The 19963-nt window shown below is 42.6% G+C and overlaps 1 pseudogene across 1 annotated transcript; it reads left to right on the forward strand.

Annotated features, from left to right (window-relative positions):
- The first annotated feature begins 18083 nt into the window (after window positions 1-18083).
- On the forward strand, window positions 18084-19420 carry LOC308529412 (transducin-like enhancer protein 7; annotated as a pseudogene). Its single transcript has 2 exons — window positions 18084-18151; window positions 18377-19420. The product of its transcript is annotated as a transducin-like enhancer protein 7 (transcript).
- Window positions 19421-19963: the final 543 nt, after the last annotated feature.

Consider the following 19963-nt stretch of genomic DNA (forward strand, 5'->3'; position numbering starts at 1 on the left):
AGTAGATACTGTTTGAAAAAGGACATAAGAAAGGCCAAGAGACATATGAAAACATGCTCAAAGTCACTAATCATCTGAGAGATGCAAATCAAAATGACAATGAGGTACCATCTCACACCTGTCAGAATGGCTATAACCAACAAATGACAAGGGCTGGTGAGGATATGGAGAAAAGGGAACTCTTTGCACTGCTGGTAGGAATGCAGACTGGTGCAGCCACTGTGGAGAACAATATGGATTTCCTCAAAAAACAAAAAATGGAACTCCCATTTGACCCAGTGATCCCACTTCTAGGAATATATCCCAAGAAACTAGAAACACCAATCAGAAAGGATATATACATCCCTATGTTCATAGCAGCACACTTTACCATAGCTAAGATTTGGAAACAGCCTAAATTAATCCACTCAGCAGATGAGTGGATTAAAAACCTGTGGTACATCTACACAATGGAATACTACACTGCTGTAAAAAAGGAATTTTTATCATTTGTAACAGCATGGATGGACCTAGAGAGCATTATGCTAAGCAAAATAAGCCAGTAAGAGAAAGATAAATATCACATGATTTCACTTGTTTGAGGACTATAATGAACAACATAAACTGATGAACAAAAACAGATCTAGAGACAAAGAAGCATCGATCAGACTATTAAACCTCAGAAGGAAAGTAGGGGAGGATGGGGTGCGGGGGAGAGATCTACCAAAGGACTTGTATGCATGCATATAAACCTAACCAATGGACACAGACACCAGTATGGTGAGGGCATGAGTTGCGGGGGGCTGGGGGGTGGCAATGGGGGGATACCTTAATCAATAAAGGAAAAAAAGTTATCAATAATCTCTCTAAAAAAAAAAAAGAACACAAAACAAACATAAGATGGGAAACCATAAAATGGTTTCCTCTTTTTCATATAAGATTTTGCATATAATTTCAGGGTATTTCAAGCTCCTAAAGCTATACCTGAATTCTAGTAAATTATTCTTCACAATCATATCAAGATTTGTGGTATTAACATATATGAATTGGACATGTTGGCTTACCCAAAGATCCATGGCATCTAGACAAATCTGAGATACTGTCTATAACAGTAAATACTGTTCTATACAAAGATGGCCTTGGCCAGTTACTAACCCCATGATCACTCAGCTGCTGCCCACATCCACATATCAACAATCCTTGGTAGATCTCTGCTCCAAATCCAGGACAAGATAACCCTCAAGAAGTGATTATACACTTTATTTTTTTTTATGGAGGCATTTCTGAAAAGCAAAATTCTAGAGCTTATGATGGAGATGGATAGATGAAAGGAAATGATGGGGTGAGTTCACTTGTCACAATTCATAGCTCTGTACACCACAAAATGTGAATGGCACTGTATGCTAGTTGAAAAACAATAAACCAGGATAGAATGCAGACTGAGACAAACAAGTCTAACTGTATGATCAGTGTTAGACAAAAGCTCACCAAAGAGGGTAAAATAAAAAGTTGACCTAAGTAGCTTTGAAAAATGGTGTCTGAGCTGAATATTAAGGCTAGAGACAAGAAGAATTTACATAAACACTGTACTCAAGTTGATAAATTTATTTCTCATAAGTGTATAGGTTAGATCATGAAACTACATGTATGCTAGGATTGAACACATAAGTAAATATATTGGAGATAATATAAGTCTGTTTTCTCACTGTCGTAGAAAGGAGTCACAAGCAAGAACGGAAGGCTGGAACAGATTCTGTGTTGCTGGGTTAGAGGCAGAGTTATCAGTGTGAATTCGCATTTTAAAAGAGAGAGGAGAGAGATATATATTTGTGTAAATACATAAGTTAGTATTTATAGCCTAGCTCTGTCCACCTAGTTGGAAAAAAGAAAAGGTAAAAAGTAAAGAATGGGGTCATACCTAAAGCGCACACGGAGCCAATCAGAAATCGCACCCAGTGGCCAAAACTGGAATGACAAACTGCTTGTTGCTTTGCTTGAGGAACACAATTACCATAGTATTGAATTATAATCCAAAGCATAAAATAGATGTCTATGAGTGCATTTTGGTATAAAAAAAATGTATTGAATAAAGAACACATTTCCCTTACAAAGTATAATTCCGGGTAGTGTAGATATTCCCCTCCCCTAGAGATGGAACTGGACTTTATGGCGCATGTCTAAAGCATAGCGTAGGGAAGGAAAACCTGAAAGACCACAGAGATTCTTCTCAGAGGAATCAGTGGGCCAGATTTCCCAGACACGAGTGGGAGTGAGGTTCTTGGGGTACCGCTGAATTAAGCATGTTCAGAAGCCCGCCCTGGGAGAATGAGATATGGTAAAAGGCTTTATTTGCATAGAGTTACATTTTTCAGGTTGCTAAGTCCTATGTCCTAGGAAAGGTGCAGCTGGGGCTCCAGTAGAGCCCAAAGCAAAGCCAGTGTCCAGAGCTTCCATCCCATGTTGCAGCCCAGTTCAAGTCAGCATTCAGGTTAATGAAAGCCCATCAGCCCATTGTATGGTGCCCACATGGCTGTGGCTACCTGGGTGAATGGAGGGAATGTGCCCCCTGCAACAGGAGTCCCAAGAGGGCCAAGAGACCAGAGAGCCTGCTCCTTTGTCTAGGAGTTTAAATATTCAGGTTTCAGCCCCTTACACGGCCACACTTATTCTGGCTACTGACTCGTTCTCAGGTGCTACTGACAAACAGTAGACACCTTCCCATGACACTCGGACCTTATTGGGCATGAGTCCTAACTGCCTTTTGTCCAGTCCCTTCCCGCATTGATCAGTGGGGAACAGACTTGGAGAAAATTATATAAATTTTATATAAATTAGCGAAGTTATATAAATGGCATGCCTATATTAACTAGTTTTCCCTTTATTCCTTTCATATCTATATATAAAATATGTAAATTAGGCCTGAACGCGTAACAGGTCACGACCGGACAGGAGGACGTTGTGCACGCAGGTGAGGCCCAGAGCGGAGACGGAGACTTGGGGGAACTTCCCGGGCGGTGCAGAGGCTCGGGTGGCCCTGGAGCGGACACAGGCAGGGTGCCGGTGGATGCTGCGAGCCAGGCACGGGTCCCCGCCCCCTGTGCCGCTGGTCCGACCTCCCACAGCGCCGGTCTGGCCTGACTCCCATGGCGGCCGGTGCTGTGCAATTCAGGCACGGGTCCGGCCCGCCTCGGGGGCCTCATGCAATTTCAACTGCACCCTGGGCCTCTAGTTATATAATAACCAGAAAATTACAACAGTATTTGTACTACTTTAACCAAGTGATCAGTGTTAACCTATCATGTGCCCTCAATAAGATGCAATGAGAATAGCACTTCATTTCTGTGGTATTCTTACCCCAAACTCCTAAGCCCAGTTTAATGATAAAACACCAGGCATGCCCTAGCCGGCTTGGCTCAGTGGATAGAGCGTCAGCCTGCGGACTGAAGGGTCCCAGGTTTGATTCTGGTCAAGGGCACATGCCTGGGTTGCGGGCTCAATCACCAGTGGGGTGCGTGCAGGAGGCGACCAATCAATGATTCTCTCTCCTCATTGATGTTTCTATTCCTCTCTCTCTTTCTCCCTTCCCCTCTGAAAACAATAAAGAAATATATTTAAAAAAAAAAACCATCAGGCAGACCCCATTTGAGGGACAGCCTACAAAATATCTAACCAACCAAAGGACTTGTATGCATGCATAACCAATGGACACAGACAGTAGGGGGGTGAGGAGCAGCCAGGGAGAGGTCAATGGGGGGAAAGGAGACTCATGTAATACTTTAAACAATAAATAATTTAAATTATAAAAATTTATCTAACCAGTATTCTTCAAAAATATCAAGATTGTGATGAACAAGTAAATACTGAAACTAAAGAGACATAACTAAATGCCATGTCATATTCTGTGTTGGATGCTGATGCAGACAAAAGGACAGTAGTGGAAACACTGATGAAATCTGGATAAAGCCTGTATTTAGTCAATAGCATTGCGCCAATGTTAATTTCTTAATTTTGACAAACGCACTGTGGTTATATTAGAAGTTAATGTTAGGGGAAGGTGGGTAAACTGTATTGTAGGAACTCTGTACTCTCTTTGTAACGTCTACAAATCTAAAATTATTTCAAAATAAAATTAAAGTCTCTAAAATTGATATTGCTTTAGATACTTACATATATTGTTTTGATTGTTAAAACATGTAAAAAATGTTACCTAGTCAAAAAATTAAATTAAAAAATAAAACAAGCACTGCATTCACTAGTATATTCCTGAAAATGGAAGCGCTATACATTTGCTGCCTTTCTTATTCTGCATTATTTTAATGCACTGTTTTTGTTTCCATAATGATTTAGACTTAAATCTGGAAGAATGTCAGTTTGAGTTTTGTGCAAATGTTAAGTTTCTCTCTTTCTCTTTTCTGGTCTTCAGAGTAGACCTCCGATTGGGTCTAGATTCAGAAAGAATAGAAATGAATCCTCTCTAATTGAAATTCATTTGCAACACCGGAATTAGGTCCCCTCCCCTGGGTCTCACTGAGCCCGAAGACTTCCAGGCTTCCGTCTGGGCACAGCGGAGAATAGAAACAGCAAATAAATGTCCCAAGTGAACTTGCCACACAGAAACTTTCAGCAAAGAGGTCTGTTTTCATTGCGAAAGGTTAGTCACAGAACTAATTTGGATATCTACATCCTTCCAGATTTGTTTCATGCCCATTTTTCGCGGAAACATACAAATCACTGATGGCAGATAGAGGCGTGAGCCGCTCTGCCATAATAGGTAATTCTAGGTATACAATCAGGTGTTTTGTGGCTGTCACTTAAGCAGCCCCTGACAAACATCACTGCCAATGAAGCCTGACACAGAAAAATGAGGCGCCTTCTGCCCATGTCTTGTGCCAAAGCATCAGGTGAAACACATCATCGGTGACAGGGCAGCATTAAGCAAATTAATGTTCAGGAGTTTTTAAAATAATATTTTTTTAAAAGCAAGGGATTTATATTCCAGGCATGATTAGGGAGAAAAATTGTGGCAATCAATGTGGAGATGGCTCTCGGCCACTGTAACAGGTTCCACGGGACTGGCTCTCTCCCGAAGCATGTCTTCCATATTCTGGAATTTGGGGAAGAGATCTTGGTCTGAGTGCCATTCTTCCCTTGAAAATTCTGAGATGTGTTGTAGCGGGAAGACACACATCCCTCAGGAAGAATCCCTTAAGCCAGCTCTCGCCTGTGTGACAGCCCATTGGAGGCCCCGGAACGACTCTGAGGGGCAGAAAAGTGCAAACCATCCACACATGCCTCTGGGCTCCCAGACTGATGCAGTCACTTCCTGAGTGGTTTCCCTTTCTGCCTTCACTTGTGCCCACTGCCGTCTCTTCTCCTCAGAACAGTCGAATTATCTCTTTAAAATGTAAATCAGATCGCGTCAACTCTTTGTTTAAAAATCCTCCAATGGCTTTCCATCACACTTGAATTAAAATTCAAAATCCTGATCATGGCCTGCAAGATCCTTGTGATCTGCCTCTGCCCTCTCCTTGTCCACAACCTCCCACTCCCTCCCTCAATACGCTCCAGCCAACTGGTCTCCCTGGCTATTCTAATATGCGAAGCCCATTTTCATCTCAGGGCCTCGGCACTTGCTGCTTCCTTCTTTCTAAAATGTTCTTTCCCTAGAAGTTCTTGTGGCTTATTTCTTCACTTCAATTATAGACTCAAATGTCATATTCTCAGAGAGGTCTTCCCTGACCACCTTATCTGAAAAACTTCCTCTACCCACCGTCTCCCTTGTGTTCACTGCTTTAATTTTTCATAGCACTTAATTCTGCTTAAAATTATTCACACATTTATTAACTGCCTGCCCCACTAGAATAGAGACTTTCCAAAGCATTGTATTGCCTAGAATAGTGGCCTGGCCATCATCAAGACTATTCACAAATACTCCAGTTCAAGTGATTTGCTTTAGGCAATGGGATAAAAGAAGACGTAACATGTATAATTTCCAAATAGAACCATGAAGAGCCAGTGCACAATCACATTCCTTTCCCCCTGCTGCAGAGGTCAGAGAAGCACATGTCAAGATGGAATATGAGCAAAAGCTCAGATTGGACATATATCAGGAAATAAAGAACCCTGAGCCTTGGGGAGTGGTCTGTTAGTTACTTCAGTATGATCTAACCCAGTGGTTTTCACCCTGTGGATGGTGACCCCTTTGGGGATCGAACGACACTTTCACAGGGGTCGCCTAAGACCATCGGAAAACACATATATAATTACATATTGCTTTTGCGATTAATCACTATGCTTTAATTATGTTCAATTTGTAACAATGAAATTGGGGGTCAACACAACGTGAGGAACTGTATTAAAGGGTCACGGCATTCGGAAGGTTCAGAACCACTGAATTCTAACCTATCCTGACTAGTGCAGAAATGAGTAAATGAGTGAATAAATGCAATAAACAGTCAGATGACCAGCTGAGTCTAGCAATACTCCTTTCTGGTATCAGCAACCACAGCCCAACTCAGATTTGTCCATACCAATAGGATATTAAGACCAGAGCCAAGACCAGGACAATGAGCCCAGGAAGAAGGAGGTAGGGCAAAGTGCAGGTCTTACTGACTGTATTATAGGTCCAGCCTAACTCCTCCATAGCCAGGGTCCCAGCATGCGCTCTCTCTCTCTAGGTTATTTGCTTAGAAAATAGATCTCCGAATAGAGCCTTAGTAGAGGGGTGCCTCCAGTACAGGAGCAATGTGAAGAAGGAAGCCCAGTGCCTCCCTAGTTCCTCCCACTAATCACTTTCCTTTGATAATTTTAAAAGCACAGCCTTTGGCATCTGCTGGGCTTGGGCTCAAGTCTCTACTACTCCTTAGCTATGTGGCCTCCATCAGATTACTTAACCTCTCCAAACTTCAGTTTTCGTACCTGCAAAATGTGGACTCTAATAACCACTATCTCTTAAGGCAGTGAGAAGTAAATAACAAAATGCACTTACAACACTTGATGACGTGTTTCACACAGAGTATGTGCTTAATAAATGCTACTAATATGAGTATTTTCCGAAACTCTAGCAATGTCTCAGGTAAGAGCTACAGGACAAGTCCCAGAAAGGAGAAGCCACTGTCTCAGAATGGATCAAACATAGTAGAAATGAATGAAAAAAAATTCTTCTAAAACAACCAAAATGGCCCAGAGTCTAAAATAATTTGAATTCAAATGAAAGCACAGAAGGACACAGAGAGAAGCCCAGGCACTCCACACAATTCAGCACACCATTAAGGAACATTCATATTGGTCATGTTTGTTGCATTCAGTGTTATCATATTTTTGCACAGACCTTTTAATCTCAGAAATTAAATGACTACTCTAAAAGGTTACAGGACTTCTCACCCTCCCTCCTCCTGGTTGTATTTCCTTTTGAGACATTTAAAAAGTTTTCTACAAAAAAAAAAAAATGCTGTAAACAGGCAAGGTTGAATTATGTGGTACATTGAAATTAAAATGAAATTTTAAATTATCATGCAGTTTGGGATGATGTAGAATGAGTGATAATAAATAAAGGTTAAAAGGATGATGGCAGATTCTTTTTCATGGTGTTTATCTTTTTCCCTTTCTGTTGTTTATAAAAACCTTCTCAGAAGATTAAAAATAATATTTCTTTCCCTATTGATTTTTTCTTTTCCCATTTGGCAAACATTAATTTATTTCCTGTGTTTCTAATGGAGCAGTTATTAATATAGCTTTATTTATTTATTTCATCCCCTGGACATTGGCATTACTGATGACAGCCCACTCCTGAGGACCGCAGCCAGATAGGGCATTCCTGGGGACAGGAGTGCAGGATCCTGTTCCCACTAGCCTCCCGGCAGTGTCTGCATGGAAAGGCCTCTGGCCACACCATCCAGATTCTGGGGACTTCCAGCCCACCCACTGCCCTCTGATGGCTGTTCTGGAACTGGCCCACAGTCCTGCTCACATGGCTCCTTCTTCTTGGAATTTCTTTTCCCTTTTCTCCTGCCTTCCTTTAGGCCCCAGCTCAGATTCTGTCTTTTGGGATGAAGAGTGACCTGATCTCTTCTTTATATGAAACAAAAACCTCCCAGCCCAGCTGGCATGGCTCAGTGGTTGAGCGTCAATCTATGAACCAGGAGGTCATGGTTCCGTTCCTGGTTAGGACACATGCCGGGATTGTGGGCTCAATCCCCAGTGTGGGGCATGTAGGAGGCAGCTGATCAATGATTCTCTCTCTCTCTCTTCCTTCCCCTCTGAAATTATATATATATATATATATATATATATATATATATATATATATATATATATATATCCTCCCAGAAAAATAAGTTTCTAATGTATTTAACACACCTTTGATATGCTAGGCTGTGGGTCATGTGCTGGAGATCCAACAATAAGTGAGGCATAGGACCTGCCCTCAAGAACATCCACTCCAGTTGGGGAGAGACAATTGAGGTGCTACAGTGCGATGCTCCTCTGTGGGAGTATGCAGGAGGGGTACACCTTACCAGTGGACTTAACCCAGACTGGGATCAGGGAAGACTTTCAGAAAGAGGTGACATCTGAGTTGAGTCTTGAATAAAACAAAGGAATGAAAAAAGAGGTTGGAGAACAAAACACCAGGGCTTGCTCAAAGAAACACTTAAGTTGGCCAGGCCAGGACAGAGGCTCCCAGATGTGCTTGCTGTGCCCACATCTAACTGTATATAGTCTGGCTGTGTGTCCAAGAAAATGAGAAAACACCTATGTTTCTGTCAACGCTAGCCAGTCTCTGTCAAAACATGTGAATTTCAGTCTTAGACTCCATGGGGACTCAGTTAAAAAACCCCAAAAACCACGATTTCTCTGTATACTACCAATGGCATTGAGAGATTGCTAGGGGATGACATGATCCATTTTTGTGCTTTTTTTCCCCCGACAGAAAAAAGCAATAGGTTCATACAAAAGATACATCATGGAGCTGACTGTCTGATTCCAAAGCCACTGGCTATATCATATCAATGAAAGGATATAATCTCTACTCTCAAGGAGCCTAATGGAGAACAATTAGATGCTTACTAAATCAGAGTTTACTATTTATTTCTAACTTGAAAAAGATAGTTACTTTCACTTTTTCACCAATTTAAGAACTTTGTACTCTCTGTAGCTCCTACCCAAGTCCCTAGTGGCAGTTATTGGTGCTTCTCACCAAATATTTATTGTTTTCTCCACTTTCGGACACATGATAGACTTGCACATCCCTTACCCCTTGAAGTTTGTTGTAGCCGCACAACTTCCCTTGGGCAATGAAATGTGGATGGAAGTGACAAGTCACACTTTTAGGGAAAAATTTTAAGAACCGGGACACAATTTGCCAGAGCCCTATTTTCTACTGTGGCGCTACCAACAGCATTCCGGATGGTGGGTACTCCACCAGCCTGGCCCTGAAGTGCGGAGACGCAGTGCAGCGCCCCAGCCAACCTGCAATGGCCTACAGAATGAGCATGAAAGAGACTTATTATTAGGAGCCACTAAGGTTTTGCTCTTTGTGTTACCACCACAATACTAGCCTATCCCTGGATATATCAACACCTGGCAATTTAAATGCATAATCATTTACTGAGTGGAACTGTTGGCTTAAAAAAAAAAAAAAAGAGTCCTTTTAAGGCAGTGGTTCTCAACCTTCCTAATGCCGCGACCCTTTAATACAATTCCCCTCATGTTGTGGTAACCCCCAACCATAAAATTATTTTTGTTGCTACTTCATAACTGTAATTTTGCTGCTGTTATGAATCATAATGTAAATATCTGATATGCAGGATGTATTTTCACTGTTACAAAGTGAACATAATTAAAGCATAGTGATTAATCACAAAAACAATATGTAATTATATATGTGTTTTCCGATGGTCTTAGGCGACCCCTGTGAAAGGGTCGTTCGACCCCCAAAGGGGTCACAACCCACAGGTTGGCGACCCACAGGTTGAGAACCGCTGTTTTAAGGCAAATGGGTTATTCATAGATTTATAGTAGAATTACAAATAAAATCCTAAGTTATAAAGTTACTTTCTGGTGGAATGGGGGTCCCTCCTTTCATCTTGGAGCCGTCCGAGAACTCCAAAGCTTAGGATAATTCTGATGATATTCTGGTCTGTGCTGGTTTAAAAGCCAAGGAAGAAAACCAAACTTGGCCTCTTGAAGCACTGGACTGTAGAGATTACAGAAACAGAAACAGACAGACTCAAAGAGGTAAGAACCCAATTCATAATTAATTGTGTGTTAAGACAGGCAAGTAAGTAGATGGAAGTCAGAGAAAGTCTGGTGGCCCTTGTAGGGTTGTGGTCCCAATAGCTGGTCTGAATGGGAAGTGAAGGTTGCAACAGAATTCCAGGAAGATGCATGAAGAAGTCTTTTCTCTGTTGCTTTCTGCTTTGGACTGGGCAAAAACAGCAGAGTGAAGACTGAATTCAAATCAGTGAACAAAACCAAGATTTGCAAGCAAGTGGCTTCAGGTCAAAGCAGCACTGTAAGCAGATCGATTGAGGCAGCTCATCCAACAGGGTGAAGGGCACTGAGGGGACTCTGCTGGGGAACAGAGTCACAGAAACTCGCTTAGCAGGAGCAGCTCAACCAGAGACTTCCCTTCTCAGTCTAGAGCAGGTACATTTAAGTTGGAATCCCAGTAAGCAATGGGGAGGAAATAATAATAAATGGTGACCAGGTACTGCTAAAGATAAAGGAAAGGCCCTATTAATCGCCTTTAACCTCAGCATGTTTCTACCTCTTTTTGGAGGAGGGGAGAAATTGCATGTAGTTTTGGACCTACGAGTCGGCTTTCCCTGGGTTAGAATCTTTCTCAGCTGGTGAACTTGAGCAAGTTTCTCTGCCTCTTGGATCCCTATCTTCCTTTTCTGTAAAATGAGCATAATTATACCCCCTCATAGGATTAAATGGGATGGAATGAAGTCTTCTTGCTGGCCAGAGGAGAGACTCAGTACCTTAGATGGATCTGTCTGCAGGAGGGATTCCCTCTGCATTTGGTTGGCAGAGAAAGGAGGAGGAAGGGATTGTTCAGTGCAGAGAATCCTAGTGGGAGAAGACCAGGGGGAGGATGGCCTAGCTGGGTGGGTTGAAGTCTTTTCCCTTGATACTCTGAGAAAAGGGACCTAAAGGGGCTGTTCATAGGAAATCTGTGCAAAACTGGAAAGCCGCCACGGTTCTGCTTCTGGTTTTGGGTGACCCAGTTTAGCCTAGAGTGGAGATGGGGTTCTCTTCTCTTCCTGGTGCCCCCCGCCTCAATGCTGCTCACTCTGCCATATTCATAGAATGGTAAACTTGAGAAATTCAGATCAGAGACAACATACGTAAATCTCTAGGACTGTGACTAATTTTGAGTATGTACATACATGCACATACATATAATTTTTTTATGAAATGTATTGGGGTGACATTGGTTAATGGACCATATGGATTTCTATGTTACAAGATCTGTATATTGCACTGTGCGTCCACCACCCAAAGTCAAATCATCTTCCATCACCATATATTAGGCCCTTTTCACCCCCTACCCCCTTTCCTCTGGCAACCACCACACTGCTGTTTATATTTACACACTTCAGTTTTATATCCCACGTATGAGTGAAAGTTTTTCTTACATTATATTTCCATCTTGATGCAAAAAGCCTGGAAGCAGTTAAGAAAACCCAATCAAAAAATGGGCAATGGACCTAAATAGATACCTTTTGAAAGAGGACATAAGGAAGGCCAAGAGACATATGAAAACATGCTCAAAGTTACTAATCATCCGAGAGATGCAAATCAAAACAACAATGAGGTACCATCTCACACCTGTCAGATTGGCTATCATCAACAAATCAACAAATGACAAGTGCTGGAGAGGATGCGGAGAAAAAGGAACCCTTGTGCACTGCTGGTGGGAATGCAGACTGGTGCAGCCACTGTGGACAACGGTATGGAGTTTCCTCAAAAAACTAAAAATGGAACTCCCATTTGACCCAGTGATCCCACTTTTAGGAATATATCCCAAGAAACTAGAAACACCAATCAGAAAGGATATATGCACCCCTATATTCATAGCAGCACAATTCACCATAGCTAAGATTTGGAAACAGCCTAAGTGCCCATCAGCAGATGAGTGTATTAAAAACCCGTGGTACATCTACACAGTGGACTACTACACTGCTGTAAAAAAGAAGGAATTTTTACCATTTGCAACAGCATGGATGTACCTGGAGAGCATTATGCTAAGCGAAATAAGCCAGTCAGAGAAAGATAAATATCACATGATCTCACTCAATTTATGGAATATAATGAACAACATAAACTGATGAACAAAAACAGATCCAGAGACAGAGAAGCATTGATCAGACCATCAAACCTCAGAGGGAAGGTAGGGGAGGGTGGGGTAAGGGGGAGAGATCAACCAAAGGATTTGTATGCATGCATATAAGCCTAATCAATGGACACAGACACCAGGGGGGTGAGGGCATGAGTGGGGGGGGCGGCTAGGGGAGCCATGCGGGGATAAGGACACATATGTAATATCTTAATCAATAAAGAAAAAAAAGGATTTAGAAGATTGGAAGGACAGTTCATACTGAGGTTCTTGAGTAGGCAGAAAGAAATGAACACAGAGTAATTGTAAGTCCCTATTCGACTCGTCATAACAATTCTGGTCTGGAAACTGGGGTGGAGCCAGGATGCATCCTAGCTTTCCTCGCTGCTCACCTTGCCTGTGGCTCATGGCTTCATCCACCAGGGGGCTGGAGTGCCCCTGGTGCTGCTCCCATTGTTGGTAGAATTCAGATTCTTCTAAACCAGTGGTTCTCAACCTTCCTAATGCCGTGACCCTTTAATACAGTTCCTCATGTTGTGGTGACCCCCAACCATAAAATTATTTTCGTTGCTACTTCATAACTGTAATTTTGCTACTGTTATGAACCGTAATGTAAATATCTGATATGCAGGATGTATTGTCATTGTTACAAATTGAACATAATTAAAGCATAGTGATTAATCACAAAACAATATGTAATTATATATGAGTTTTCCGATGGTCTTAGGCAACCCCTGTGAAAGGGTTATCGACCCCCATAGGGGTCGCGACCCCCAGGTTGAGAACCGCTGTTCTAAACCATCTCCACATCAGAGTACTGAGATAAATAATGCCCCATCATCACCAATTAATGTCCTCCCAGGACTTGTGAAAGTAATATTAGTTGGAAATAGGGTCTTTGCGGGTGTAATCAAGTTAAAATGAAATCATACTGGATTTGGGTGGATCCTAATCCAATAACTGCTATCCTTATAAGAAGAGGGAGTTTGTTCACAGACACATACAGAGAATAGATGGTCATGTGAAGATGGAGGCAGAGTTGTGCTGCCATAAACCAAGGATCACCCAGGACTGTTGACCACCACCAGAATAAAGAAGAGGAAAGGAAGGATTCTTCCTGAGCTTTCTCAAGGAGCATGGCCCTGCTGGCACCTGGATTTCAGACTTTCAGCCTTTAGAACTGTGAGAGAAGACATGTCTGTTGCTTAAGCCACCCAGTTTGTGGTGATTTGTTAATAAACTAGTACAAGTAGGAAGCTTCCCAGAACCATTGCCCCTACACTACCCCACCCATTCTCACCTAGTACAGCTAAAAAAAAAAAAAAATTTAAATCCTCACCCAAGGATATTTTTCCATTTATTTTTTGAGAGAGAGTAGAAGGGAGGAGAGAGAGACACATTGATTGGTTGCCTCCCATTCACACTTTGACCCGGGCTAGGGATTGAGCCTGCAACCGAGGTATGTGCCCTTGACCGAGAATCGAACCCACAACCCTTCGGTCCAGGAACCATGCCCTAACCAGTGAGAAAACTAATCAGGACCACAAACCACTTTTCCCCCCCTAAATATTGGGAAGAATAAGTGCAACATTTCATCTTTATTTAGGGCTTATGTGTAAAGTACTATTCTTCAACCCTCAAAAAGAGACATTAAATGAGTAAGTGGGGAAATAACTATATTTCAATAATTCTACATTTGGCTTTAAATTTGAGTTTTCAAACCAGGCACACACACCTGCTTGAGCAGACATAAACACACACACCATTTCAAAATCCTCTTCTTCTTCAAAATCTGAGGGTCGAGCCATGCTTAGTCTTACACATTGAAATATCAGTTCTCAGAATAAACATCCAAGTCATCTTGCCATTTCTTTCCTCTTCTTTTTTAGTAACTTATCTTTGGCTCTAAAGTTTCAAAGAAAGAGGGATCTTTCCTTGAGGACTACTTTTAAATGGAATTTTCTGGACCTTTCTAATTCGCATGATGAAATTTCTTTCATGTAACGAATTTGTTGTTTCCTTGTGTCCCGGATGCTGGTATCACAGAAGTGGTCTTTCCTCTTTCTTCTGGTGCACCTCATGTTTATGAGTTTCTTCTATGTACGTGGTTTTCCATCTCTCTTCCGCCCTTGAGCTCCTGGGCTTCTGGACATGATTTTGCTCTTAACCTCCTGTGACCCTTCTTTACTCTTTACTACACATTTTTGTGGTCCTTCAGTTTTGCAACTGGCTTCATTTTTAGAAATCATTGTTTAGTTCTTTTAAAATTATCAACTCATTCAAGCCCCTTCAGGAGTTGGTGCTGCCTCTCTGGTCACTTCTGCAGCAGGTGCTGCAGTCTCACTTATTTGAATCAGGGTCACTGCACTTACTTAGACTTGTTCATTGTTTCCTAAGCCTACAGATCATGCTATTGCTTTTCTGTTACAGTAACCAGGAGGAGGAATTTAGCCGGTTTTAATCCACCATCTTCCAAGAGGTCCCCTATTATCTTCATACCTTTTGTGAACTCTTTGTCAGAACTCTTGCTCTTGACACCTCTTCATGTCCTTAAGATTCTTTTCACATGCCTGATGTCCACTTTCAAGTTCAGTTTTGCATAAATTTTGGATCAATTCTTTGTCCTAAATAAATCGTTCAGTGTTATACTGACAAAAATAGCATATTTCTTACAATAGCTAGCATAATATTGACTTGTCTACTTATACGTAATGTCTTAAAACTTTTCTTCTTAAGGTATCATCTTTATTTAAGAAAATTTGGAAAGTAATCTTGTGTACACTTTTCTACTAGAATTATTATAAACATTTCTACATGCTATTACAGATTTGTGCATAAACACACATTCAATAGCTGGATAAAAGTCTATTAAAGGCAGCAGCTTTTCCCCACAGTTAGACATTTAATCTGTAGAGTTGGCATGCATTGTTTTGGCTTCCCAAACATCCTTTCCTGCCTCTTCAGGTAATTGTACCCCTTGTCCACCTTCCCTTCAGAGAAATGTCTTTCCCTTCCCTCACATGGGTTTCTGGTGGTGTTAATCTCAGTACTTTGCCTCCAGTGTCTCCCTGCCTCCAGTCCCAGGGATAGGTGGGTACATGCCTCAGTCCTGGTTAATCCTATATCCTGTATTAGTTCAGTCTTAGTCCCAATAGCAATCTGTGACTCCATTCCCTCCCAAGTTATATTACTTAGAATGCATTTGCTAATGACAGAAAACCTAACTAACAATGGCTTAAACCTCAGGGACACAGCATTTCTCTTTCTTAAGGAGCCTAGAGGTAGAGATTGTTATGGGTTGAGTGATGTCCCCACAAGATACGTTTATGTCCTAACCCCAGTACCTGTGAATGTGACCTTATTTGGAAGCAGGGTCTTTGCAAATGTAATCAAGCTATGATGAGGTCATTAAGGTAGGCTCTAACCCAATATGACTGCTGCCCTTATTAGAAGAGGAAAACCCTGTGAAAACAGAGACACACAGGAAGAATGCCATGTATTATAGGGGCAGAGACTGGCATGATGCAGCTGCAAGCCAAGGAAAACTAGGATCGATGGCCACCGCCGGAAATAGAAGAGGCAAGGAAGAAATCTGCCCTTCAGATTTCAGAGGGAGCCTGACCCTGCAGAAACCTTGATTTTGGCTTTCTGGCCTCCAAAACTGTGAGAGAATAAATTTCTGTTGTTTTAAGCCACCCACTTTATGGTAATTTGTTATGGCAACTCTAGGAAATCAACACAGCAATACATTAAGATCCCAGGCACTACACAAGAAACAAAAAGAAAGCCTATCTTCAGCGAACATGTAAGCTAGTTAGTACTCATTCATTCAATAAACTTTTATTACTTTATTCTTACTATGTACCAGGAACTGCAAAGTGGCAAAGGGCAGTATGACCAAATAATGTGGTACACAAGCTTTGCTACGATCACTATTATAATTATTGTGGCTTTTAATAAGTGTCACCATTTATTGAATATTTATTATATCCCCAGCCCTGTGCACAGTGCTTTCAAGACATTACCTCATTTGGTCATCTCAACAATCCTGTGAAATATTACTGTTGGCTTGATTGTCTCCATTTCTAACAAAAAGAAAATATAAGCTCTCAACCAGTGATGCATTTTATGGACTGTTGAGTGAGAGACGAATGCAAAAGAACCGAGAGACAGCCATCTGCATCTCAGTCTTCAGAAAAAGCACGAACAGTTCTCCCTGTTGTAAATGCATCAAAGACTCACACCAAGCTCATCTGGCTGCTGTGAGCCCAGGACTTTTGGCTTCTGCATGACTCCATACCATGGTATCTTAGCCTGTGTCAACAGTCAGACCTTCTCATAGTAGCTTCCCTTTGTAGGTCAGCACGAGAGCCACCCTCCATTACCTGCTTGCCAATTGGTATTTCTGAGAGATCCACTGAGATTTCTAAGAAGATCCTGAAAGTTTCAAGTCCTCAGAGACTGCGTAACCCAATACAAGTTGTGGTCAACATGGTTTTATATTTGAAAGCACCAATTAGAAATATTCTTTGAGAGGGAAAATGAGTCAAGGATGTTTATGCTTAAGAGCTGAAGAATGCTTACTAAACTATGGACAAGCACACTATTATAGGAGATGTTGACTGGCCTCTCCAAAACGGGTCCCCCATTTTAATAAATAAATGAAACACTGCACAATAGACACTCTGTAAAGTACTGCTCTCAAGAAACTAATGTAAACATCACGTCTCATGCTCCTTTGACCTTGTGTCTATCCCCTTCCTGCTCCTATTAATGTCCTATAGAACGCCGTATATGGGATGTCAGATATAAAATCTCCAGTGAAAGTACGTTATAAAATTGCTCAGGAGGTGCTCACGTGAAAGCAAAGAGCAGGATAAAGGTGTGCAGCATTTTGAGAAGTTTCTAGCCACACTTTGCAAAGTTTGGGTGAAGGCTCTTTGGCAGAAGGCTGGGTCCTCAGCGATGCCAAACGGGTGGGACCATATTCTTTTTGTTACAGAATTTTAAATAAAAAAAAAAACATCTTGCATTGAGACATTTTTATATCTTCTGGTCTGGAATTTTAGCAACTCTAAGACTTTTGAAGGGATAGTGTTTGTCTCTCAGAAAAGGAACTCCTAAACCAAGCACATCACCGCTAGCTGGTGCAGGTGTCTCACAGCCATGGGTTTCAAGTGACGAGGCATAACCCAGAGGCTTGAGATAAACACAGCACCTCTTCCCCTTTAAAAGTGAAGATGTAAGTCTTCATATATTTTAGTGAAAACCACTCAAGTAGGCCCTTTGGCAAGCACAGTACTAGGCACCAGGAACAGAGGAAGGCAAAAACACATCCTCTGCCCTTGAGGGGCTCATCATTACTGGGAAAGACAAGGACATGGCTAATGAGATGAGTGGGGTAGTAAAGGGATGCCAGGAAAGGAACAAACCACACATGGAGTTTCAAGGGGAATTCACTGAGGAGGTGTTAAGACAGCTGAGCCTTGAAAGATGAGTGAGATTTGTCCAATAGATGAGGAAAGGACACACTCAGAGGCACCAAGGCAAGTTCCTGGGTGTAGAAAGAGAGGGTCCAGAGCTAGGGGAGGAGGTTTCTAGCACTGGCTAGATCTCAGCTCTGCCAACTTCCCATCCCCAGGGTTTGACCGTCTGCTTTCAGAAGGGATCAGGACAGATTGGGAACCCAAGCATCGGTTTGATGGTCCCATTTTTCAAGCCCTAGAAACAGGTGGCCCGGGCTTTTTATCAATCTGAGAACATGAGTGGAGATAAGGAAGAGACCTCATTCAGTATCCTCAGAGTTTATGATGAACTGGAGGAGAAGAGGTATGAGCCAAAATGCTCTGACATTTCCTCCCAGCATGGGCATCAAGCATAGTCCCAACTGGATGGGGTGCATGGTACGCCCCAGTGACCCCCAGGTTCCCCAGTACAGCATGGTCCAGTTCATCAGGAGATGAGCAGCAGTGGGCACTCCAGGCCTAGACAGGTCTGAGCTCCAGGCCTGCTGGCTCTCTGATGGGAGCCAGGAGAAGCAGAGTCTGTCTCCAGCCTATCAGGTTCTGAGTTTGGCCAGTCTTGTCTTTCACCTCCTCCCAGTAAAGAAGTCTGGTCATTCCTCAGAGAAATCCCTCCTATTGCAGATGAAGTGGTGGGCAGGTCGGAGACCCCACGCGCATCCCAGAAGGTCGGCATATTCCACCACAGCAAGAAAGTCTGTGCCATTGCCACCAGCAGCTTGATCATATGTACACGTGTGGTCATGGCTACCTCAGGGTGTGGGGTGAGAGTGCTTTGAAGACCAGGATCAAGGCCCCTCAGGTTCAGCTGAACTTTCAGGACCATCAGAACTGTGTCCTCACCTGTAAGGTGTTCCCCAAAGAGCAGAGCCTGATCACTGGGGGTCTGTCCTGAACCCTGATTCTTTGGGATCTGGCACCCACACCCCATATCAGGACACAACTTGCCTCCACAGGCCCAAAAAGCCACTCTCTGGCCTTCTCCTCCAATGCCCAGATCTGCTTAGCTTGTTTCAAAGGATTCATTGAGATTTGGGGTTTGAAGAACTAAATCTTGATCAGGAAGCATGAAGTTCCTGAATATGGGTCCCGATGTGTGGATATCATGGGCAATAAGTTTGGCACCAGAGGTGAAGACACCAGCCTGTATTCCTGAGACCTGAAGAGCTACCAGAAGCTGCAGCAACACAGTCGACACCATGAGATCCTCAACATTACCCATGATCCCAGTGAGGAATGGATGTTAGTGGGCCTGCGAACGAGTGATATCATAACCCTGCACATACACCGGAAGGAGAAGTTTAAGGCCATCATACATAGACACGTCCACCACCACAACCTCAAGTTTGCCTCCTGTGGGAGTTATGTTGTGACCACACTGGATGAGCCAATCCACTGCTTAGCTGCACCTTTTCTACAAAGGTTGTTTCAGGAAGAGAAGTCTATAGAAATTGATGTGTCCTCCGACAACCAGTATCCAGCCATGGGCTCCAAGAACTGGGCTACTGTGCTCTTGTATTGCAGGTTGCGTGCCATGGTCCTCCTGGTGAAGACCCAAAGAAGGCCAGCATGCTGAGAGGGTGACCTTGGGTTCTGGACAACTTCCAACACCTCCTACACCTACACCTTCTCCTCCATGGCAGGTCATCTGTCTGTTCCCCTCCTCCCCACCTCGCAAAACACATCCCTAGCCTGTATTCCCAGGTTCTTATTGTGCAGCTTAGGGATTTTTTATTTTGTTATTTTTCCACCACTGATCGCTGGGGAAACTTGCCCTTATAATTAATAAAATAGACAAGCAAAAACAAAAAAAAAAACCCCACAAAAACAAAACAAGGCACAGAGGCCTAAAAGGTGATGGCAAACCCAGAGACCAGTTAGCTCTGGGTCTGAGGCATGGAGTGGGAGGTGAGGTGTACAGGGTGGGGGCACAGTGAGAATGAGGCTGAAGGGGTAGGTTGCATTGGCTGTGCGACTTTTGTTAATATGTCATCTGCCCGTCCCAGGCTTCGTGTGTTTAGTTAAAAACAGTTTCTGGAGGCAGAGAATCAGACTGTAATACTTACTTGTGTGATCTTGGGCAAGTTACTTAACTTCTCTTTGCTTCACTTTCTTCAAC

The sequence above is a fragment of the Myotis nattereri genome (assembly GCF_964212035.1).
Source record: "Myotis nattereri genome assembly, chromosome: 14".
Taxonomy (NCBI): Eukaryota; Metazoa; Chordata; class Mammalia; order Chiroptera; family Vespertilionidae; genus Myotis; species Myotis nattereri.